Source organism: Pan paniscus, chromosome 6 (genome assembly GCF_029289425.2).
Source record: "Pan paniscus chromosome 6, NHGRI_mPanPan1-v2.0_pri, whole genome shotgun sequence".
NCBI classification, from domain to species: domain Eukaryota; kingdom Metazoa; phylum Chordata; class Mammalia; order Primates; family Hominidae; genus Pan; species Pan paniscus.
Genome location: NC_073255.2, coordinates 14,580,501 through 14,606,851, shown reverse-complemented (window position 1 = coordinate 14,606,851; position 26,351 = coordinate 14,580,501). Strand labels below are relative to the sequence as shown.

Genomic DNA, 26,351 nt, shown 5'->3' with positions numbered 1-26,351 from the left:
ACCTGATTCTGTAGGTTGGGTGTTTTCAAGTTAACCTACTTATTTGAGTGTTAAATTCAGAGGTTAAGTTCAAATATATTTAACATCCAAGCTTATACTCTCTGACATTCCAAAAAGCTATGAAAAACTAAAATTAATTAATTTGGAAATACATCTCTGTCTCCCTGTGTTCTCAACATGGACTATTGATGGTCATATGTGGAAGTTGAGCATTAAATGCCATCAATGAGGCTATTAGGATTTCAGGGTCAAGTGGCAGAATTATGCAAGGGTGAAAATGGGACTGTTTAGAGAAATGCAATACAAAAGGAATTAAAAGTGTTTTGATTCTAGCTTTAGAGATGTAAAATCAATGGCACCAGTAACAAGAATGAAGAGTTGTGATTTCACCAAGGTTAGAGCCAATAAAGGTTCAAGAACAAGCTTAAGATAAATGAGCTTAATCCCACTTTCCCCATTAGCCCTCATAACAACATGCTTCCCAAAGCCCCACTCCTCCCATCCATTACCCACCCCCACACTATGTAAATAATACAATATATGCTTCGTGGACAAGCACATCTGCAAAACAAGTCCCTGAATCTCCAACTCAAATATGTTCCTGCTTGTAACTTTAACTCCCTCTTATAAAGAAACTTTGGAGGTAGCACTTTTTGGAAGAGAATGTTAAGATAATTTTTTGATGTGCTGAAGTTATTTTCAGAATCAGGACCAGTAATATTCCCCTGATGGAAATCCATGAGTGTGGAGAGTAGAAGAAAATTTGAAATGGGAATCGTGTTGGCTGACAGCTCATTTTAGAATATGATTTGAGAATGATAGCAAAATAATAACTTTTTTTTTTTTTAGAAAAATACAAAAACTAAGCAACACATTGATTTTGATTGGTTTCACTTAGGCTGTGTTTTTTCAGCTGACAAAACTAAATATCTAAAGGCTCCATAATGATGAAAGAGAGACAAAATGGATAACAAAAAGTGCACATTTATTTCAATATTACAGTAGTAAAACCCTGAGAAGGTGTGACGGAAGTGTCTTACATGGCAACTGCCTTCTGTCTGTTGCTGCGCCCCCTGACAATGCACCCTCCTCTGTCTTTTTGAAGGCCACTCTTGATGTGTGTTTGTTTTTCTAGCAGCCGGAATACCCTCAAAAAGCTTTACTTCTGGGAAATATGATTTACGGTTGCAGGTCTTTGAGAATCCAACATTTCTAATATTGTAGAAATAGAACATTTCAAAGCAAGTTCGGCTGGCTTTTAATCTCCCCCAATGGTCTGTTACTTTTATGATTATTTAAATAGAACTCAATATTCCAAGCTCCCTTATTCTATATATCCTTTAAATCCTCAGCACCATTAATAAATAGTAAAATAACCTCCGTTACAAACTATGGATGGAAACTTCAATATAAACAAAAACATGCTATGAATTAGCCGAAAGATGCCACAAAACTCATGTACTAAAATCCATGCATGTAACTCAAAGGAGAGCTTCTTTTATTCTTTATTTAATATTATTTTGGACATGATTGTAAGTGTGTCCTAATGAATTCTAAGTACTAATCCATTTACTTGTCAATAAACCAACACAAATCCAACTCAAAGCTATCTGAATAAAACAAGAGAATATAGAATAAGTGTGAAAGTTTTTTCTATTGCAAGGAAATACACAGCTAATGTTATTATTACTTACCTAATATCTCAGCTTGTATTTGAAACAAAATGTGGGAAGGCTTTAGGTAGGCTACAGCCAGAAACATTGTCAGCAGAACAAATTTAGAGTGGACAACTTGTTGGTGAGGGAAGGTATAGAAGACTAGTAGAACAATGTACACAACTGAAAATAGATACATTTTAAAAAGGTGGAATATAGAGTTATTTATTATTTTACATAACTGCAAAACTCCTATGTATAACTGTATTACAGTGCAGTTTTTACAGTTGTTTATAGTGTTGACTCTAACCGTGCAGGGATTAAGTTACATCAAATATATACCATTTGAGAAAACAGGGGAACATAGTTTCAAGAGGTTCTTTCTCAAATTTATTTCACATTCCCCCTACTCTTGGCGCTAGATACCTTGGGCCTCCTGGGCCCGCTTTTCATGGTCTTCAATCCACTGTTTTCACTGTGCTTAAGTTTTCTCCTAACCTCAGTTGATGGCAGTGATGGATATATTTTTGTCAAAATAATTGGCTGCTTGAAAGAAAAAATTTCACTAACTAAAATTAAGTGACTTGGAATACCTGCTCTTCTAGAAATGTCAGACAAAGGCCATGTTGCGGAGTAGGAGGCAAAAGACATGTTAGATGAATTTATTATGAGTTATTTTTCATTTCTTTCTAACTTTCAATAGCCAACTTCCAACGAAATTCATTAGCTTGACATAGTTCTCATTTATGTCATGTCTAATTTATACTAATAAACTAAACTGGATAGGTAACAAATTTACTATTTCAAGCAAAATGAAGTAAACCTTAATTTAGTAATTGCTCCAGGGGAAAATATTTTTGCTCCAATGATCAGTTTAATTATCTCGGTTGTGACCCTTTCATTTATAGGATATGCACTTTATCCTAACAGAATTGCCCAGAAATCTTAAAGAAAGTAAACCTCAAGTTTGCAAAAATTTCAGGAAGAGCAATATTTGTGCTCCCTATTATCAAGCAGTTGTCTCAGTACTGACACTTTTGTCTTTTGTAGACGAGGAATAAAAATGGAACAGATAGTTCACACTGCTTTTTTTATTAAAACCTTCAGTATTAAAATGTACAATTACTTCTCATTTTTCTCAATGGCAAGTTTTTTAAGATACAGAATTCTATTTAATACCAGATACCTTTTTTAGGAGCAAGAGAAAATATGGGTGTAAAGTGAGAACAACAGTATAACAATCTGATTTTGTTGAGAGTTCATCAGGATGACTGGAAACACAGGTTGGGTCATTACTATGAGAGTTCTATGTCCACATGATGCCATCAAATCAAATTCTTTGTGGAAGTGTTTGTTTCTGTTGATGTAAAGGGAAAGAGAAACAACCAAAATTTGAATCACTGAAAACTTAATATACGTGTCAAATAAAAAAATCTAACTCAAAAAATTTGATTAAAAAACACTCCTGGTAAAAGAAAGAAAGAAAGAACACTCCTGGTAATCTAGCTGTGTGTGTGTGTGTGTGTGTGTGTGTGTGTGTGTGTGTGTGTGTGTGTGTGTGATAAAAGCAATATTTTGAAGAGAAATTCACTATTTATAATGAATCTTGCTTCAGCCTAAACTATTTAGCTATAGAAGCAATGCAATGCAATACAATATAGCTATACAGTAACATCCTTTTTCTATAACTTGGGAACAAAAGTCACAAAAAATATTTTGTGTTTAGTTAGGACTTCCACACTGCAGAACCATTGGCATGTCAAGCTACTTCGTTTTTCCTGATAAAACCCCAGATGACCCCCACCATTTCTTCTTTTCCTGCTAGTCTGTTACTCACCTGTGCTTCCATTTTAGTACATGCGGACTGTTAAAATAAAATATTATAAACTAGATTACTTACAAACAACAGAAATTTCTCACAATTCTAGAGGCTGGGAAGTCCAAGATCAAGGCAGATTTGGTGTCTGGTTAGGGTCTGACTTTTGGCTCACGCAGGGCAACTTCTCTCACATGGTGGAAAGGGCAACAAGCTCATTTGGGTTTCTTTAATAAGGGCATTAATCCCACTCCTGAGACCCCATGATCATGACACAACCACCTTCCCAAAATCTTACCTACTAATATTATCATCTTGGAAGGTAGGATTTCAACATATGAATTTAGAAAGGCACGAACATTCTGTACATAGCTGCTTCTGTACCTGGTGTCTTTAATCAGCAGCTGCTGCCCCCATGACCATTGATAGAGCAACTGATGCTAACTTTCCGTACTTCTGGCTACTTTTAATGATATTTCTGCTTCCATAGCCAATGTGCTATTCCATCTGGGGTTGAAGGAGAGGGCTACTAAGCCTATAAAGCTGGGGTTATTTTACTGTCAGGGTGGCCTTGGATTATTCCTGTTTCTTATGACTTCCTATTTAAAAGCATGGAAAGAATTTCTCCAATGATGAGTATGAGATTTGAAAGGCAACATCCCATGTTTTCACACAAAAGTACCTTTTCCTCTTCAACCAAGAATTGATGTTCTAGGACAGAATCCAGACAGCATTCCTCAATAAGAAAACCTTAATTTAAATTTAGAGAAATATTTGCTCTGTTAAATTATTTAGTCCCAGAGTATAGGAGTCTGCTGGTCTTCTTTCAAATAGGCATAACATTCTGGCACTTTCCTTACCTTGAAACAGCAATGTAACTTTACATTTTTTATCAGAACACTCCTGATCACCCCTCTTTGATAATTTTAAGATTTTTAATTTTTTTATATCATTCCTTTTCCATTGTAATATAAATCAGTTTGTTTCCATCAACAGGCATTCAAGTGATAAGAAAGAAGCAAGATAAGAGGCTGAGTGTTTTTTTTTTTTGTCTGTTAAGGCTGAAGGTCTCAGACTTCAATAATATTAAATAATTGTCTTGGGGGATCTTAATTGCCCAATCATTAGTGCTATTATTATTTTCCTAATTAGGAAATGTTTTGGCAGTCAGATTTACTTTGCAGAGTTTTAAGAGTATTAGAGTGGCTTCCCAAATTTAGACGACAAGTTAGCAATGGAATGGAGACTGCCAACAGCTCTAATCTATCAGACTCAGCTGGTCCCTCGTTATTTGGCCATGACTGTCATGGTGAAAGATGAACTCTCTTATACTTAGACTGTTAATATAAATGAGCTCTATTTCACATTGAGATGTCTTGATTGAGAATTCCTGAGATGACTCAGGTCAATTTTCTGAGAGGTTACAACTAATTGAGAACTTACAAGTGAGTATAAATAGCTTAAGCGGACCGTTTTAATATGACATACTTTACTCTTGGGTTGAATTTCATTTGCTACCCTGAAACCAATTATTTTGTTTTTTGAAATCTTTCCAGATAGATATCTTACAAAGTCCCAACTAACCAATGCATAAATGTCTCTCCTAGTAACAGACGTTTTAGAGATATATTGAATTGCAGTGTGTAGTGCTGATCCCTTGGGCACCCCACTGGAAAATTCTTTGTGTCCTGAGAATTACCTAATTATTCCTTTTCTTTGTCTCCTATCTTTTAATCAGACTTTAAATTCTCTCTCTATGATTTCCTTGGTTTTATTAATGGGACTGCAGGAAAAACTAAACCAAAATCCTCCTTTGCAAGTTTGAACAAATTAAACCAGTTTTTTCTTCATATGTAATTTATTTTTGATATTGTTTTTCTTTGTATGATGATTTTTGTGTGGCAACTCACATTTTTAAAGACTCAAGATAGATTACAGAACTGAAAATTATTTTTCCCTGTTAACATTACTTTTCTGTAATTAAAAAATAATGTCCTTTTAAAAAGATTGCTTTACAGTTATATATAATTTTTAATAATTTTATTATAAAATATATTAATTTTTATTGGGTTTTGTAAAAGAAAAATGACACTGGATAAGTTAGACAAGGAAGACTTTATTCGAGACTATTACAACCGATAAAGAAATTAAACTCGACTCTCTTGAAACAAAAGGTGGGAAGGTCTTAAGCACCTGCATGAGCTAGTGGAAAAGTACTGGAGAGCATTGGAGAAGGGTTGGTCATTGTGATTAGCCTTGGCCCTCTGTGTTTGCTAATCAGCACTTGTTGAAGTTAGGCTCCTATCCTGTCACAGAGAAGGGAATAGGGGCTCTATCTTTTTTGATAATTTTAATATAAAAGGATGGCTCTCCGGTGAAAAGAAATTTCTGGTTTGTAAAATTGACAAGAAACTAGAAGATTTGCATCTCAAAGAGGCAGAGAAAGAACTTACTTACAACTGCAAATTCTCTAATGTAAATGCAGTAAGAAAAGGGAAGAAGTCAGGGGCCTATTGCCAGGAAAAGGCTTGTCTAAACTTTAGTCAAGTTAAGAGGAATAACCAAGGTCATCTAGGTCAGTTCAATAATTACTAATAAAAATTATAAAATGAATTCAATATGACAAACAGTTCGTTAAATACCTGAATATTTTCAAATTAATATTTCAGTGTCAAAATATCAGGTTGCATTTTGCTAATAGCTTTAAGTGTACCAATGCAGAATCTAATAATGAAGCTGAGCCCATAAAGAAGTATTAAAATTTTCTAAAATGTCTTTATATTTCAATGTATAAAAGTAAGAAAAATAATTAGTATTTTATATCAAGTCCATAAGTTAAAATTATTGACAAAGATAATTAACTTGTAACCTATTTATAAATGTGTTATCTTTAAATCTTGATTGAGTATCATGGCTTCTGATAAAATCTTAGGTTCTCTACTTTTCTGCAGTGTCATGACCTGTGAAGGGTCTGAGATTTTTTATGCTACCTACCTGCAAGCTAATAAGTTAGCTTGCTATAGTTTTATGGATGTAGTGAAAGACAAGATTCCAGGACCATACACACAGGACTTTATTACCAATAGTGCGGCGGTCAGCACAAGCTTCATGTTCTCATCAGTTCTCTTGGCCTTCAAGTCCCATGGGGAGTGACGTGGATGCAGGCCCATTGCATATATCACATACAATTGGTATGTATCATAGCTGAAAACCTTTGAATTTAGAAAATCCCCAATCTTATAAGGATAATCTTATTATCATAATCAGGGAACACATCTGCCCTCTGTCCTGGAGGAAGACACTATCTTTATCTTTCAAGGTTAATCTTGACAAGATATTCTAATAGTAAAAGCTTATACAGCATACAAAAACATTATGCAGAGTTGTCTCCTAACCTGCAGAACTGATATTTTTTTACCTCGATTTTTTTGCCATCATACCACATTGTCCATCTGGTACTTTAATACCATTTTATTATAAAAGTTTAATATGTGTGTGTGTATATATATATATATATATATATATATATATATATCAGCTTGAATCTATGGTTAGTATAGGGTTTGTTGAACCCTAATCAGAAATTCATATTCTAGAGGAAGCTACATAAGTATGTCAAATATCATTTTTAAAATCTACATTACACAATTGTTAATTAGCATAAGATTTGTTGCGATGATTTTTTTTTTCTTGGCAAAAGAAGTGGTGTTCAAAATATGTGATTGATTGGAAAAATAGTACCAGCATTCTCTCTGCTTGAGAACGGCATAAGAATTCAGCATGCTCTAGAAAATAACATTTTCAGACCAGGACTCTAAGTGAGCAATTTTTATTATGTGTTTTCACCACTTTATCTGAGAGGACTCTGTAAACTCAAATGACTTATTACAATTTTGATTAGGTCTTCCATCTTGATGTGTCATCCTAGGAGCAAATCTTAAAAAAACAGGATTCTTGTCAGAATGTCTGTAGATAAAGAGTGGGGATTTTACTAAGCCTAGGAGAGCTAGTCATGTAAATATTTTCTTTTCTTCTTGTTATTTAATGCATATACAATTGCCAGAATGAGGTCTAATAAGATATGAGACTTGCTTTCATTCTCACATACCACCTGGCTGCAAAGTTGTAAAGAAAGAGATAGGCATATTAACCTTCACCTTTCATGACATGAATCTACTGAAATTTATCTAAAGCACCTGATACATGTCATATGACTATACTGGCTTAGATCAGTTTATAATCTCACAAGGATGCCACTAAATGATTAACACCTGGCTTGGGAAGGGGAGGGGAATATGGCATCCTAATAACTTTGGTGCTGTAAGTACTCCCACTTTGACCTATTTTTAAGCTATTATAGTGACGCCACTGAACAGGGAGTTGGGAAGATTCGTGCATAATTGGCTTTCATGGGCTAGTAAAATCCAGCTCCAGTAAGAGCTGCTTCAGCACACCACTGTGAGGTACTCTAGCTTTTCTTATAAGCTAATTATAAAAAGTGAAAATATTCATTTTTGGAGAAGACTAATTCTCACTTATTTGGGGGAAATCAATAACTCAACTTAGTTGCAGAAACATTAAGTTACACTGGAATTTAATTGAAACCTCAAAAAACATACATATAAATTTTCACTGTTGACACTTTCACCATGAAATTTGACAAGGATTCCCACTTTTTCTCTGATGTTTCCATAGCATATTTATTTGTCCATGTTAAAATAGTAAAAATTTATAAATATTTATCTAGTTTTAATAGTAGGAAAACAAAAACAAATTAGTACATTACTACAGGTTTACATCATCCAATTTAACAAATAGAAAAGTTCTTGGATTTGAGGCAAGAACTCTTTGAAGTAAAGGTAAAGACTCAAACGGTTTAAATACTGTAAGTAAGTTACTCTGCCAAAATGCATTAACCTCCCTTTGTTAGTCTGGAATCTCCGTGTGTCTGCTGCAGGCAGCACTACAGAGTGGTTGATAGGTGCAGTCTGCGATCTAGACTGATGATTTCTGCAGCAGCAGTCAAGGGTGAGTTATTTCAGTCTGTGCTAGTGTGGCTGGAAAATTTACCTTCACACAGCTGCAACTCCATTTCAGTCTGTCATGATACACTACACTGTGACTGCTTCTTCATGAGCCAGAGTATCATTGCAACGTGGTGGCTAAAAGTTCTAACCTCTCAAACACAATTGCTAAAGCCAAATGTCAAAAGGAAGAGAAAAACTACAAAAAAAGTATTAATGTCTTCTTATGGGAATGAAAATACCAAAAAGAATCGAGGGATGCAAAAACAAATACATAAATATTGGTATAGATTTTTTCTTCATTTTAATTATAATAACTTCTATGCTTCATCAAATGCCTGAAAAATGATACAGAGTATTTGAGATTATCTTGTTTCTTTTTTTTCACAACTTTTTTTTTAACTTTTAAGTTGAGGGGTGCAAGTGCAAGTGTGTTACATAGGTAAACTTGTGTCATGGGGTTTATTGAACAGTGTTCACCCACGTATTAAGCCTAGTACCCATTAGTTATTTTTCCTGATCCTCTCCCTCCTTCTACCCTCTGATCTCTGAAATGCCCCAGTGTTTGCTGTTCCCCTCTATGTGTCCAAGTGTTCTCATAATTTAGCTCCCACTTATAAATGAGAACATGTGGTATTTGATTTTCTGTTCCTGTGTAAGTTTGCTCAGGATAATAGCCTCCAGCTCCATCCATGTCCCTGCGAAAGACATGATCTCCAAGAAATATGGGATTAAGTGAAGAGACCAAATCTACGACTGATTGGTGTGCCTGAAAGAGATCAGGGGAATTGAATCAATTTGGAAAATATATTTCAGGATATCATCCATGATAATGTCCCCAACCTGGTTAGACAGGTCAACATTCAAATTCAGGAAATTCAGAGAATCCCAGTAAGATACTCCATGAGAAGATCATCCCCAAGACACAAAATCATCAGATTCTCCAAGGTAGAAATGGAAAAAAAAAAAAAAAAAGTTAAAGGCAGCTAGAGAGAAAGGCCCCATAACCTACAAAGGGGAGCCCATTAAACTTACTTATTTCACAATTTTTTTTTTTTTTTGACACAGTCTTGCTTTGTCATCCAGACTGGAGTGCAGTGGCGCGATCTCAGCTCACTGCAACCTCTGTCTCCCAGGTTCAAGCATTTCTCATGTCTTAGCCTCCTGAGTAGTTGGGATTATAGGTGTCCGCCACCATGCCCGGCTAACTTTTTTGTATTTTTAGTAGAGGTGGGGTTTCACCGTGTTGGCCAGGCTAGTCTTGAACTCCTGATCTCAAGTGATCCACCCACCTCAGCCTCCCAAAGTGCTGGGATTACAGGCGTGAACCACACACAACTTCTTAAAACATATCTTAGTACAAGAAATGAATCTATAAAGTAAAAATTAACGTAGTCCCTTCGTTAATTATTTGATTTAAAATTACTGCTTGGATCATTTATGACAGAGAATCTTCTGTTTAAAATCTGTGTTCTTAAGTGATACAGATAAGTTTGATACAGTTTTTTTTTTCATTTTATTTCATTTCTGTTTTTAGAGACAGGGTCTCACTCTGTCAGCCAGGCTGGAGTGTGGTGCTGTGATGCTGGAGTGTGGTGGTGTGATCATAGCTCACTTCAGCCTCAAACTCCTATGCTTATGACATCCTTCCTCCTGCCTCAGCCTTCTGAGTAGCTGAGAATACTGGTGTGAGTCAACATGTCCTGCTAATTACAAAAAAAAAAAAACATGTAGTGATGGTGTCTCACTTTGTTGCCCAGTTCTGGATATGAACTCCTGGCCTCATGTGATCCTCCTGCCTCAGCCTTCCAATTCCAATCCTCCTGCCGGGATTACAGGTGTGAGTCACCAGGCTGGAACTTATTTTGTAAGTAATCAATAATGGGGCCTTATATCACTAGAATATGGGAATGAGGTTCAATGAATATGTGAATATTGAGAAATTATGTGAAAAGTTTTGTATATATGGGTAGTTTTGCATTTATCAGAAGATATTCAGGAGCACTTATCAGTTTCTCCAAGGGGAATCTGACTTTCAGAAATTAGGAACCAATACTCTAATTTGCATATTGAAGGAATAAAATGAATATAATAAATAGTTACATAAAGATGGACATACAAATATGTCTACTAAATTAATACCGCTCGTCAACTTGATGGGGTACTATTGCCCTTTCAGTCTGAGCTGAGCGTGCAACCAGTAAAGTCATCTCACTGATTTGGATAGAAAGACTGTTACAGGAAACCAAAGTAAACTTGCAAGAATATTTCCTATACAAAAGACACTATACTGATTCTGATTTTTATTAGCAGATTATCAAAAATAAGCTTCTCAGCTGAGGCAGTTAATATTTCTGACACAAAAATGAGGAAATCTGCTGCAGAAAATAATTATAGCCTGAATATATATGTAGTATGTATATGTGAATATATATACAGGTATATATATATAGTATATACACGTGTATAGCATATATGTATACAAGTGAATACATACACATGTATATACATAGAATATATGTATACACGTGTATACATTATATAATGTATACACATATAATGTATATACACATATAATGTATACACATATATAATGTATACATATATAATGTATACACGTGTATACATATATAATGTATACACGTGTATACCTATATAATGTATACACGTGTATACATATATTCTATGTATATACATGTATATGTATACACGTGTATACCTATATAATGTATACACGTGTATACCTATATAATGTATACACGTGTATACCTATATAATGTATACACGTGTATACCTATATAATGTATACACGTGTATACCTATATAATGTATACACGTGTATACCTATATAATGTATACACTAAAAGGAGTGTATGCATGTATATTGTATATGTATATATACTATCTACATACATTGTATACGTGCATATATACTATAGTATATATGTATATATATACATGTATACTGTATATATGGTATATATATACCATATACGTATATAGACATGTATATATGTGTATATAGTATATAGACATGTATATATGTATACATATATAGTACATATTCATGTACATGTATATACATATGTACATGTATATATGCTATATATGTATTGTAGACTATATAAAATATATAAATATAAAAAAAGAATATATTCATATATTATATATACATTTTTATATTTCTACATATACGTATATAATATATAAATATAAGAAATACATAATAAATAAAATATATATAATAAAATATACATATTTATATAACATATAATTATATATTATACATATTTATATAACATAATTATATGTTTATATATTTTATATATCATATATTCAGTCTATATAAATGTATATTGATATTTTAAATATATATACAATCTTTGTATATATATATGAAACAAAAAGTTGTATATATTGATATATTTATAAATGAAATGTATAATCTTTTTATATATTTATATATAAATGTATATAAATATATACATGTTTTATGTATATAAATATGTAAAATATGTAAATATGTAAATATACATATGTATACATATGCATGTATATGTACATATACATGCATATGTATATATTTATGAGATATATATGTATACATGTATACATATATACAATATATGTATATATTATATATACAGTACATATATACTATACATGTATATATACAATGTAATATATACATATATGTATACATATATACATGTATACACTATATATGTACATATACTATATATAGTATGTACATATACTATAGTATACATATAGTATACATATACTATATACATATATGTATATATGTACACATATATACATCTATATGTATACATGCATATATGTATGTATACACATATATACATGTACATGTATACACATATATACATGTACATGTATACACATATATACATGTACATGTATACACATATATACATGTACATGTATACATATATATACATGTACATGTATATATGTGTATATACACATATATACACATGTGTATCTATATATACGTATATATGTATATTTACAGTATATAGACTGTATATTATATATACAATATATGTATATATTGTATATACGCAATATATGTATATATTGTATATACGCAATATATGTATATATTGTATATACGCAATATATATGTATATATTGTATATACACATGTATGTACATATTGTATATACATATGTATGTACAAAATATACATGCATATATACATACTATATATACACTATATATGTATATATACACGTATATATACACTATATATACATGTATATACCTGTACTATAGTATATACCTATACTATATATAGTATATAACTGCTGCATATACATATATATACACTGTATATAGTATATGCCTATACTACATATAGTGTAGGCATATACTATATCGTGTATACGTATACTATATATCGCGAATACATATGTACTGTTTTTAATATACATATATAGTGCATATGTACCTATACATGTATATACATATACATATATGTACATGTACATACATACATGTATATATACTATATACATACATATATACTATACGTACATGTATGTATATGTATACTACATACATGTACTATATACATAGTATATATACATATAAATACATATGGGTATATGTATATGTAAGTATGTATACATACGTACATACATATATCCAGATATCCATATGTATTTGTATGTGCATATGTATATGTATATATAGTACACATATACATGTATATATACTATATATGTATACATATATACGTATATATGTACTATATATATACATATATACTATATACATGTATATAGTATACACATATATAGTATACATACATGTACGTGTGTACTATACATACATGTTCATATACACATAAATACATATGGATATATGTATATACTATGTATACATCCATGTACTATACATATGCATAGATGTATGTATATAGTATAGAAACATGTATGTATATAGTATAGATACATGTATTTATGTATATGTACATATATATGTATATGTACATATGCACTACATATATATAGTATATACATATACAGTACATATGTATACACGATATATAGTATGTATATATACTATATATAGTACGTATACATATGTATATATACTATATATAGTACGTATACATATGTATACGTACTCTATGTAGTACGTATACATATGTATACGTACTCTATGTAGTACGTATACATATGTATACGTACTCTATGTAGTACGTATACATATGTATACATACTACATAGAGTACGTATACATATGTATACGTACTACATAGAGTACGTATACATATGTATACGTACTCTATGTAGTACGTATACATATGTATACGTACTCTATGTAGTACGTATACATATGTATACGTACTCTATGTAGTACGTATACATATGTATACGTACTATATGTAGTACGTATACATATGTATACATACTACATAGAGTACGTATACATATGTATATGTACTATATATAGTATGTATACATATGTATACATACTATATAGTACATATACTTTATATATGTATAGTGTATACATATGTAGTATATATGTATATACTGTACATATATGTATATATAGTATATATGTATACATGTATTAGTATATATGTATACATGTATATATGTATATATTTGTATATAAAATGTATATCAATATTGTATATATTTATATATAAAATATGTAAATTGTATATATTTATAAATGAAATATATAAAAAGATTGTACATATTTATATACATAAAACATATGTTGTATATATTTTATATAGAAATATATAAATATATACTTTTTACATGTTTTATATATAAATATATACAAAGATTGTATATATTTATAAAATATAAAAAGATTGTACATGTTTATAAAATATATATTGTATATATTTATATTTAAAATATATACATTTATATTGACTAAACATATGATATATAAAATATAAATGTATATAGTTATTTATATATATTTTATTTATTATATATGTCTTATTATATTTATATATTATATGTATATGTAGAAATATAAAAATATAATGTATATATAATATATAAATATATTAAGTTTATATATTTTATATGTAATATATATTATATAGAAATATATATATTTTATACATTATATAGAAATATATATTTTATGTATTATAGAAATATATATATTTTATATATTATATAGCACTATCATATATATTGTATATATTATATAGAACTATATATAGTGTACATATTATATAGAACTATCATATATAGTATATATTATATAGAAATATCATATATATTTTATATTTCTAAATAAAATATATAGTAGAGATTTCTATATATATTATATATGGAAATATATAGAAGTATATATGAGATATAAGAATATATAATATAGAAATATATAACATAGATATGTATAATATATATATTTATAATATGTAATTATATATTACAGAAATATATAATATATAATACAGAAATATATAATATATAACAGAGAAATACATATTATATATGTTATATAGAAATATATATCATATATTTACATATGTGTATAATAGAAATATATTTAGTGTATATGTAGTACATATTATATACACTATATATACAATATGTACATTATATACATATACATATTACATATAATACATATGTACATATTACATAATACATGTTCCATATACATATATACTATATATACTATATATACATATATGCAATATATAATATATACTATATATGTAGTATATTATAAATGTATATAATATGTACTTTTTTTAACTTTAAGAAGTCAAAAGTCTATGAAATCAACAGTAGGGTAAAGCACCCAAGCACGGACCAGATATCAGTATTTTTATAAAACTTACAGGTTTTATAAAACTTATAAGGTGAAGCAAAATTTGAGAGAACCCTTTCTAAGAGAAAACAAAACAAAAAAACAAAACACCTCATTATCTCTGTCTAAGGAGGCCTTAATATTACCCTCAGCATAGCTAAACTTTAGGCAGCCTTCTTTCTCATTCAAGATTCTGACCTCCTTTTCCTTAGACTATTTACTTTATAAAACTTGTAAATACTCTCTATGCCCTTTTCAGGTATAAATCGTTTTTAAAGCTTCTTGACAGTTTTACGACCCAACAGTGTCATTCTCAAGGACCTACTAGTGTAGCCATTTCTTTGAAACTTTAGAATGTAAATGCTGAAGGAGATACTGCTGAAGGAGATACCACCTCTATCTTACAGTCTCTATGAAAGAGTAGGAATCTAAGGTGGACCCTTTGTTCCAAAGTGTGAAATTACATTCTGTCATGGAGGTAAGAGACAGCTTACTCTCTTTTGGGTAAGGCCTAAGCTCTTCCTGCCCCAGCCCTTACAATCTGTTCTGCTTTTTGTTCAGTGGAGTTTTGACTGCATTTTTGTCTCTCTCCCCTATTGCATAGCCTTGAATAAAATCTTCTCTGCTTGTTTAACTTTGGTGCAATTTTTGCTTTGATTACTGTAAGAATGGGCATTAGCCAATGAAACTACTGTTTCCATACTAATTTACTGATCGTTTGCATAAAGCAGATAATAAGACCTACTTGCCCTGTAGGTTCTCAATCACAGAACATTTGAGAATCACCTGGGGGGGGACCTAAAAAAAACTCTGATATTAGACATTTCACAAGGTGATTCAGATTTCATTTGTTAGTGGGTGGGATCTCATGGTGGGTAGTTTTATATTTCCCCAATTGATCATAATGTGTTCCTTGGATTGCAAAACAGTTAATTATTTTGTGCTGATGCATTAGTAAGACTGTCACAGAAAAGGAAGAATAAAAGATTCAGGAAAAACATTTTGAAATGCAGACCTGAAATTGTGACCATTAAATACTTTTCTTTTGGATAGTAGTGTTATTATTGGATTGTATTTGTTACTAAAGGTTAGTTTTATAATTATTTTATGTAAGTAAGTTTTTACCTGGTGACGTAAGTACCATCGTAGCAATCTGTTTCTTTTGAAGTGAGTAACAGTCTAAGAAAGAAATTGAGATATAAAACAATAAATCGCCATTTATATCAACAATTTTAAGACCCTAATTGTCTATTTAAGAGACTAAAAAAATTGAAGTTTTGTGCATTTCTGAGGGGTTTGTTGATTACTCAAGGCTTAAACAGAGATACAAACATCATTATTTTTTATTTCTTTAGATATTATTAGTTAATAAAAGTTTTCTACAAATCACAGAAGAATTTCTTCTATTTGTAGTTTCCAAATTACATAATAAAATTATAAATATTTTTCTGCAGAGAAAATTATACTCTGCTAAAGTGTATAGATTAAACCAGAATTTCTAAACAGTGATGCTATTGACATTTTAGGCCAGAAACTTCTATATTGTGGCAGGGGTGGTTTTGTAGATGCTGTCTTGTGCATTGTAGATGTTTAGCAGCATTCCTGGCTTCTACATACTCAATGCTTTTTTTTTTTTTTTCAAAAAAATGAAATGTGATTGCAGAGAGTCCTTCCTATGGAGGAGACATTATGCTAGAATTTTCACACAGATTATTTTATTTAACTCCAAGAACTACTCCATGAAATAGGCGTGATCATCACCTTCATTGTTTTACAGGTAAGAAAACTAAAGTTCACAGTGGTTAAATTGCTTGTCCATAGTTGCATGTGTAGTAAGAGGGGCTAGAGAGTAGGAATTTCATATCATTTTGAGCTCTTGAGTTTGTAAGCATCGTTTTTCTTTAGAGTTATCTCCTGGTTTTCCATGATAGAAAGTCTTTCTTGGACTTTTTTTCTGGCGCAAGCATTCCTTCTCATACTTAAATTCTTCACAAATATCCTTGACTTTTCTATTAATTCTAAATTGCAGTCTATAGTCCCACAAACTGTAAAAGTAGGAAATGTTAAAATGCTTTGTTTAAAAGCATTCATTATTACTTACTTACATTTCTAAATGAATGTAAGAAACGCAATAACTTAGCAAACAGAAAGTTCAATCAGATTTGCTCATGCAGGGGTCTTATGATATTTCAATGAAGATTGATGTCCATTCTATGGCTAAAGTGGCAGGACACAAAACATAATAGAATTGTGCAAATTTTCCTAATTTAATTCGAGGAGTTCTGAACTTCTGCATTATCCAAGACTCACAGAGAAAAAGTAATGCATTCCAAGCTATAAGAAAGTGCCTTCCTTGATTAGGTATGTTATCATACTGTGGTTCAGCTCCTGTTTATTCTTGCATTTGTTCAGAGTTATGCTTTTGAAGGAAATCAAAATATTTCACCCCAAAATATACTTATTTAACATATTTTGACATTGCTATTAAGAGGGCTTGTAAACAGAATGAGCCCTGCAAAGCTGTCTTTTGTGGGGGAGATTTGCATCTGTAGAAAATGTGCATCGATGTGGCCGGGTTTCTCTGAGGCCTTCCCTTGTGGAACCCTAACAAACATTAATTTCTGTAAGGGTTTGATGTAAGCCACATACTCTTCTGAGATTAGCGTATTTTAGTACCACATTATCTCTTATACTAGTCATTGCAATGACAAGAAAATAAATAGAAAATTCAGGCCAAAAGCTATCTATCAAAAGTAATTTTTAAACTTCCACAGCAAAATTCCTACCTTTCAGGTATGTTTACAATGATGAAAAAACTATTTTCTAATTTTTAAAGTTGTATCCTTGATATAATGAGATAAAATGTGGATTTAAAACCAGTGATTAACAGTGTCTCCCCAATAACAAATAAAAGACAGCTTTCAAGATCTCAAAGAAACATTTACTACATCTTTTGAGGGTTGCTACCTGTGGGTTTCCACCTACGTAACAAAACCATCTTTGCTAGCCAGGTCTCCTCTTTTTCCCTCCTGTAACCTGTTTTGCCACTATAACCTGTTTTGTCAGAGCCAAGCCTCATACATTCTGTAATCTCAGTATGGCATATATGCTTCTGAACCACACTTGAAGGTTGGGGTTACGTAATCACTCCGTGGTTCTTCCCCATGTGCATGTTGATACATTTGTATGCCTTTGCTCCAATCAATCAGTCTTTTGTGAGTTGATTTTACAGCAAAATTTCAGAGGACAAACGGAAATGTTTCCATTGGTCCCTACACTTCAAATGTATACATTTTAAATTTATTACCAGTGACTATATACTTATATTTTAACAATGCTACTGCAAAGTAACAAAAATGTGAAATATTGAATGTATGGCTTAAGAGATCTACAATAAATGATTATGTGAAGTTTTGCTTTGTTTTGTATCTGTAGCTGCTTCTTGAATTACCTGTCATTTGTGATTCTTATTACCTTGCGTGTGTGTGTGTGTCAAAAAACATTTTCAACCTTAAAGCAGTGCGAGTTTGATCTACAGTTGTTTCTGATTCAGTCAACACTGAGCTTAAGTATTAATTTTATGAATTTAGTTGCAAGAATAAAAGGTAGCTGGAGAGGCTGGGAGTTCAGGAGAATGCCTCAGTCTCCACTGACTTTCACAGTAACACTAAATAAACCAAGAATCTAAGAAAACACCATGTACTTCATATGCGGTTTCAGACTAGTTCACCGTACGCTTGTTACTCAATGTTTGTTCTTAAGTATTTTTAGCTCTTTGGAGCTTTTTAAAAATGCAGAAACGTAGGTCCCATTCCAAAAATGCCACTCAAATTTTTTTTTAACCATGTCCTTGGGGATGAGACTTACTTATCATTTCTTACACCTACCAGAACACAACAACTCATAAGCCCTTCTTCCCATGTCTAGAGATTCTGGCTTCCCCACTGTAAGAACTGAAGATACTGCAGCTGAATTGATGTCATGAAAAGGCCTTCATTCAATTAGAGTGGGTATCTTGTGTGGTCTCTATTTAATAACTTCCACTTTTGTACATTTCAATTTCTGTATGTGCTCTGAGATAAATAGCCAGAGTCTTTAAGCAAGAGAGACAACAACTAAAAACAACAATGAAAACTTAGTTACAGCTACAGCGATATATAGGTCTTTATAAAAGTAGCAGTTCCATTGTGCAGGCAGTGATAAATGTAAAACCATAAATTCTGGAAATAGTCGTAGTAAACAGATAGAAACAAGAGTGGTTCACAGATAAGGATATGAAGCATACTCACTCACTGTATTTTACCAAAAATGATGTTCCTATATTTTGTAGACCAGAGAGCCTTTTTAAAGGAAACAAATTCATAACCAAATACCATCTAGAATTACCTCTATTAATAAATTGTCAATGTAATATTTTAATTAAAACATATATCACTATTACGTATTTTCTTCTCTGTATAATTTTATAAAATATCTATGATAAGAAAGAAAATAATGGAATGCATTTTCTTTAACATATTATCCTACATTATACTCTTTCTAATCTCTAGAGACTTTTGCTCATTTTAAACACCTTTATATGCATGGCTCTCATGTTTTTCCAATGACATTTATAATTTACTGCATCATATTCTCTTTATTGAGTCTCTTGAACAATAGAAGTTGAAAGAAAGATAAATGCTCAGCATATTTGCTTATTTCCTATATATAACTAAAATATATTAGCATATTTATACCTAAATTGATACCAAGAAGTAACTAGGTAACATCAAAGAAGCCATGTAATTTATTTCATTAAAGTCATTTTTGATGTAGTAATCAAGGTTATGATTTCTCCAGTCCATTGGACTTGAAGTTTACTAAGTGTGGACATACAGTATAAATTATTTTACTTTTAATAAACTATAGTTTTAGCAAGGTAAAATTTGATAAAAATTTTACATAAAATATATTTTTACTTCTGACCAATAAATTATGATACTAATAGTACATGGGCTTAGACATTATCCATGTCACTCTATTATCAGTTTTTACTTATTCTAAATTAATAGGTGGAGACTTTTTAAAGGTGTTTTAAGGTTTATGATACTATATGTAGTTAAATTAATTTATTTTTAACATGTTCTCCCTCCTTATTATATTAGTTTGATAATTATCTTAAGCCCCTCAACTTTGTACAACACTTAAAATTTAAGGCATAGAGCAAATTAAAGAAATTGTATTGGTGTCAGGTCTCTATAAAGAACTTTCAAGGGGAGAAAATTTATTTGTGGAATACATTGTCTGAGGAAATCAAAGAATATTTTCAAAAATAATGAAGGCTCCAGAATTATTATTCTTTTTGCCTCTCAAACATAGAATAGAATAGAAAGTTATACAATAGAAAGTGAATAGAAGAGAGACTAAAGGGAAGGAAGAGTTGAAGGAAGGATCAAAAAGAGATGATAAGGCAAGAGGACAGATGAGAAAAGAGAACAAGATCATGGTCTCTGAATCTTCAACACTGAAGAACGGTGACCTTAAGCATGCTTCCTGTCCACTGTTAAGACTTAACCAAATATTGAGCCCACTCCTATCACTCTTGCCCTGCAGAAATCATAGATATATTTGGACGTAGCATACAGTAAAAGAAAGAAGCAACAAAAATTAACCTATACTCACCAGTAAGGAAACTATACTTCCAGACAATCAGCACAACAAATCCAAGTTTGTTGATTGATGCATTTCTGTCAAATACAGAAAATAAAATCAGCAGCACAGCTTTCTCTTATAGGTGTACTCATTTCTGCAGTCTGTTACATTTTGTGCAGTGTCTTCTATACCGTCTCTCCTCTTACGGGGTTAAACTACTTCATACCAATATGTAAGTGCTTTTGCACTAATAAAGAAATGAAATCTTGCTCTTTTTGTTCTTTGACTGTAGCGTTGGCTGTGGAGATTCTCATTCCAAGCCCCACTACAATGTTTGATTTAAAATTTATTTCTAAAGTAAATGTATTATATAATTTAATTCTCCTTACTTATTAAACATAAGAAATACTTTTGATACAAGGTGGGATAATTAATAATTTATGTCAATAGCCAGATACATGCATTTATTTTTATGCTGGAAAGTTCATCTCCACCACAGAACGGGAAGAGACCAGTTCTCTTTCCAATGTAGGGATGAAGAGACCCAGATTAAACTTTGGCTATACTTCTCTATCCTCACCTAAATATGGGGATAGCAACCAATATTTGAGGATTCTTCTGAAGGTAAAATTTAAAAAGATACAACATGTTTAGAAGTGTCCTGACATATATTTGGTGCTAAACAGTTATTAATGCCTGTCTTTCTTATTAAAGAATGGCAGGAAAAACATCGATGATAAAATAAATTTCAACTGGAAAACCTAGAGAAAATAAGTAAGTTTCTATACAAATACAACTTGCCAAGACTGAATCAGAAATAAATAGAAAATCTGAACTGACCAACAACAACTAGAAAGATTTAATCAGTAATAAAATGTCTTCCAACAAAGAAAAGGCCAGGACTAGATGGCATCACTGCTGAATTCCACCAAACATATGAAGAAGAACTAACAGCAATTATCCTACAACTTTTCCAAAAATTTTAACAGGAGGAAATTATTCCTAATGTATGCTACAAAGCCAGAATTATCCTAATATCAAAACCAGACAAAGACCCAAGAACAAAAAGGGAACCTAACGACCAATATCCCTGATAAACATAAACACAAATATTTTTAACAAAATACCAGCAAACTGAAACCAACAGCACATCAAAAAGATAAGACACCATGATCAAGTGGGATGCAAACATAGTTCAACTTGTGCAAATCAATAAATACAATATATCACAACAGAATGAAGGACAAAAATTATATGATTATCTCAATAGATGCAGAAAAAAGTTTGATAAAGTTTAAGAGCCTTTAATGAGAAAAAATCTCCACAAACTTGGAATAGAAGGGAGTTTCCTCAACATCATAAAGGCCATATATGGCACAATCACAGCTAACATCATACTAAATGGGGAAAAGCTGAAAGCCTTTCCTTTAAGAACTAGAACAAGAAAAAGATGTCCACTTTTGTCACCATTCCTATTCAAAATAGTGCTGAAAGTTCCTGCCATGATAATCAGAGAAGAGGAAAAAAAGAGAAAGTAAATGAAAAAAAAATTCAAAAAGGAAAGGAGGAATTCAAATTGTCCCTCTTTGAAGATGACATGATCATATATTTAGAAAAACTTAAAGACTCCACTGAAAACCTCTTACATTTGATAAATAAATTCAGTGTCATTGCAGGATACAAAATCAACATACAAAAATCAGTTTTCTATAAGCCAATTAATATGATTTGGCTGTGTCCTCACCCAAATCTTACCTTGAATTGTAGTTCTCATAATCCCTATATGTTGTGGGAGGGACCTGGTGAGAGGTAATTAAATAATGGGGGAGGTTTTCCTCATGCTATTCCCGTGATAGTAAGTTCTCACAAGATTTGATGGCTTTATAAGGGAGCTTCCCCCTTCACATTCTTTTCTCTCCTGCTGTCACGTGAAGAAGGACATGTTTGCTTCCCCTTCCACCATGATTGTAAGTATTTTGAAACCTCCCCAGCTGGGCAGAACTGTGAGTCAATTAAACCTCTTTTCTTTATAAATTACCCAGTCTCAGGCAGTTCTTTATAGCAGCATGAGTACTGACTAATACACCAATAATGAAATAAATGAGAAAGAAAAAAAGGCATTCCCATTTATAATAGCTACAAAAAATTAAAATATTGTGGAACAAATTTAACCAAGGAGGTGAAAGACCTCTAAAAGGAAAAATGCAAAACGCTGATGAAAGAAATTAAAGAGAACAGAAAGAAATGGAAAGACATCTCATGCCCATGGATCAGAAGATTTAATATCATTCAAATGACCACACAATCCAAATCAATCTACAGATTCAATGAAATCCCTATCAAAATATCTATGTCATTTTCACTGAAATAGAAAAAAAATTCTAAAATTTGTATGGAATTTAAAAAGAGCCTTAATAGCCAAAGCAATTTACCCTACCTGACTGCAAAATATATTACAAAGATATTGTAACCAAAATAGCATGGTATTAGTATAAAAACAGACATATAGATCAATTGAACAAAATAGTGAACCCAGAAATAAACCCATGTATTCAAAATCAACTGATTTTCAACAAATGCACCAAGAACATAGATTGGAAAAAGACACCTTCTAAAATGAATGCTATTGAAAAAACTGCATATTCATAAGCACAAGAATAAAATTAGATCCCATATCTCTCACAATATATAGAAATTAACTCAAAATCAACTAAAGATATAAATGTAAGACCTGAAACTATAAAATTCCTAAAAGAAAACATACGGAAAAAACACCAGGACATCGGTCTAGGTAAATATTTTATGGCTAAGAACTCAAAAGCACAGTCAACTAAAACAAAAGTCGGACTATATTAAACTAAAACTCTTCTGTACAACAAAGGAAACATTAACAGAATAAAGACACAATCTGTTGAATATGAGAAAATATTTGGAAACTATTTATCCAACAAGGAACTAACATCCAGAATATACAAAGAATACAAGCAACTCAACAGCAAAAAAGCAAATCCATTAAAAAGTGGTCCAAAGGGATGAATTAGATATTTCTCAAAAGACCGATTGCCAACCGCTATATGAAAGAAAGTTCCACATTGCTAATCATCAGAGAAATGCAAATTAAAACCACAATGAAATATCATCTTATTCCAGTTAGCATGGCTATTATTTAAAAAGTTTAAACACAAACAACCAAAAAAAAAAAAAAAACAATGCTGGTGAAGATGCAGAGAAAAAAAAATCTTAAACACTGTTGTTGGAAATGTAAATTAGTATAGACATTATGAAAAACAGCATGGAAGTTTCTCAAAACACAAAAAATTGAACTACCATATGGTCTAGCACTTCTGCTACTAGATATTTATTCAAAGTAGAGGAACTCAGTATGTCAAAATGATATTTTCACTCTAGTTTATAGCAGCAGTATTCACAATAGCCAAAATATGGCATCAACCTAAGTGTCCCTCAACAGATAAATGAATAAAGACTATATGGTTTATATACCCATTGGAATACTACTTGGTCATAAAGAAGAATGAAATTCTGTCATTTGTAGCAACATGTATGGAACTAGAGCCCATGATGTTAAGTGAAATAAGCCAGGTACAGAAAGACGAATATTGCATGTTTTTACTCATATGTGGGAGCTAAGAAAGTTGATTTCATGAATGTAGAGAGCAGAATGATAGTTAACAGAGGCTGCAGAATGTATGTGTGTGTGTGGGTGTGTGTGATGAAGAGCTATTGGTTAATGGGCACAAGCATACTGTTGGATAAAAGGAATAAGTTTTAATGTTTGATAGCAGAGTAGAGTGACGAGAGTTAAAAACAATGTGTTGTATATTTCAAAATAGGTAGAAGGGAGGGCTTGAAATGTTCCCGACACATTGAAATTATAATTACTTGAGTACCTTAAATACCTTAAATATGCTGACTCAATCATTACACATTCTATGCATGTATCAAAATATTACGTGTATGCTCCCCTCACCAAAAGAGAAAGATAAATAGAAGAAAAAGCATTCAGCGTAGTATCGTGGTACCTATATACACTTTACAAAAATCTTTTATCCACACAAGAAACAATTCTTTATATAAAATAGTCTTTTGCCTCACACATTCTTTTATAAAGGTATATGTTTCACTCTTGCATTGAGCTCAAAGAGGAACTTTGTAGGAATTCTTGGTTTTAGTAGGAGGAAAATGCACTTTCCCGTCGAGAAATATAAAAGTGCATTAAGTAGCACAACTGTCCTTTAAAATTTCAGAGGTTAAAAAGCCAAGGATGGTAAACATCTGAACTACAATTCTCTCTCCTGGAAGGTAGATTTTTACACCTTCTCTAGTGAGCCTTAAAAATAAGAATTTTTAAACCTAGAACACTCTGACCTTTTACATTAAACCCAATGGTCAAGCAATTTTTATAGATGCATTGGTTTTAATAATCATAAATCCATTAAACTCTTCAGGTATGTGCATGCACATTTAATGTGCCATTTCTCAAAGCAAAATATATTAATCATTTTAGGAAGACTGTTATAAAGAGAAGTTCACAACTAATTAAAATGTTAATTATACAAATAAAGTTTTCATATAAATGTAGCCAGATATTAACATAATATCCCTACATTACCTAGCATTCTGTAGGGAGCATTACTAATATAAAATATTCCTATTTGCTCAATGAAAGTCTTATTAAATACATATTTCATTTTTGTAAGGGTTTAATGTAAGCCACATACTCTTTTGAGATTAGTATATTTTAGTACCACATTATCTCTTATATTAGTCATTGCAATGACAAGAAAATATATAGAAAATTCAGGCCAAAAGCTATCTATCAGAAGTAACTTTTAAAATTCCACAGCAAAACAAACCCCTACCTTTTAGGTATGTTTACAATAACGAAAAAACTATTTTCTAACTTGTACAGTTGTATCCTTGATATAATGAGACAAAATGTGATTTAAAACCAGTGATTAATAGTATCTCCCCAATAACAAATAAAAGATAAGAAATAAAGAGGCTTATACTATAAACATGAATTTCAGACTTCCAACACGATGACTCCATAGAATACATTTGATTCACCCCCTCAGCTCCAGTGATAGGTAAAATAAAAATAGGAACAAGAAAAAATACATAGGTTCAGAACATAAGAAATAAAATAAAACTACAAAATTGTGAATGAGATTGAATCATGAAATCACTGCATTCTTAGCTTAAAAAAGGAAATAGATACCAGTGTTTTAATTCATTCAAGGTAAGAGTTCAAAGGGATTTGACATTTGACAATAGGTCTCTGATTCACTTTTTGGAGTCAGATGCTGAGAATGGATCTCCTTACGTGTGAATAGATAATAATTAAAATAAACAATAAAAAGGAGCAAATCATCGAAAATA

At 31.3% G+C, this 26,351-nt stretch overlaps 1 long non-coding RNA gene across 2 annotated transcripts in view; it reads right to left on the bottom strand.

Annotated features, from left to right (window-relative positions):
- Positions 1-2,590: 2,590 nt before the first annotated feature.
- The window catches only part of LOC117980877 (uncharacterized), a 154,117-nt gene continuing 130,356 nt past the window's right edge, over positions 2,591-26,351 (bottom strand). Inside the window, exons 4-6 of one of the 2 annotated variants that reach the window (XR_008626148.1) lie at positions 20,982-21,046; positions 16,446-16,499; positions 2,591-3,012 (exon numbers count right to left, since the gene is read on the bottom strand). This is a non-coding gene — a long non-coding RNA (uncharacterized LOC117980877). The remainder of the gene's footprint in view (positions 3,013-16,445; positions 16,500-20,981; positions 21,047-26,351) is intronic. The other variant, XR_004672356.2, reaches the window with a different exon arrangement.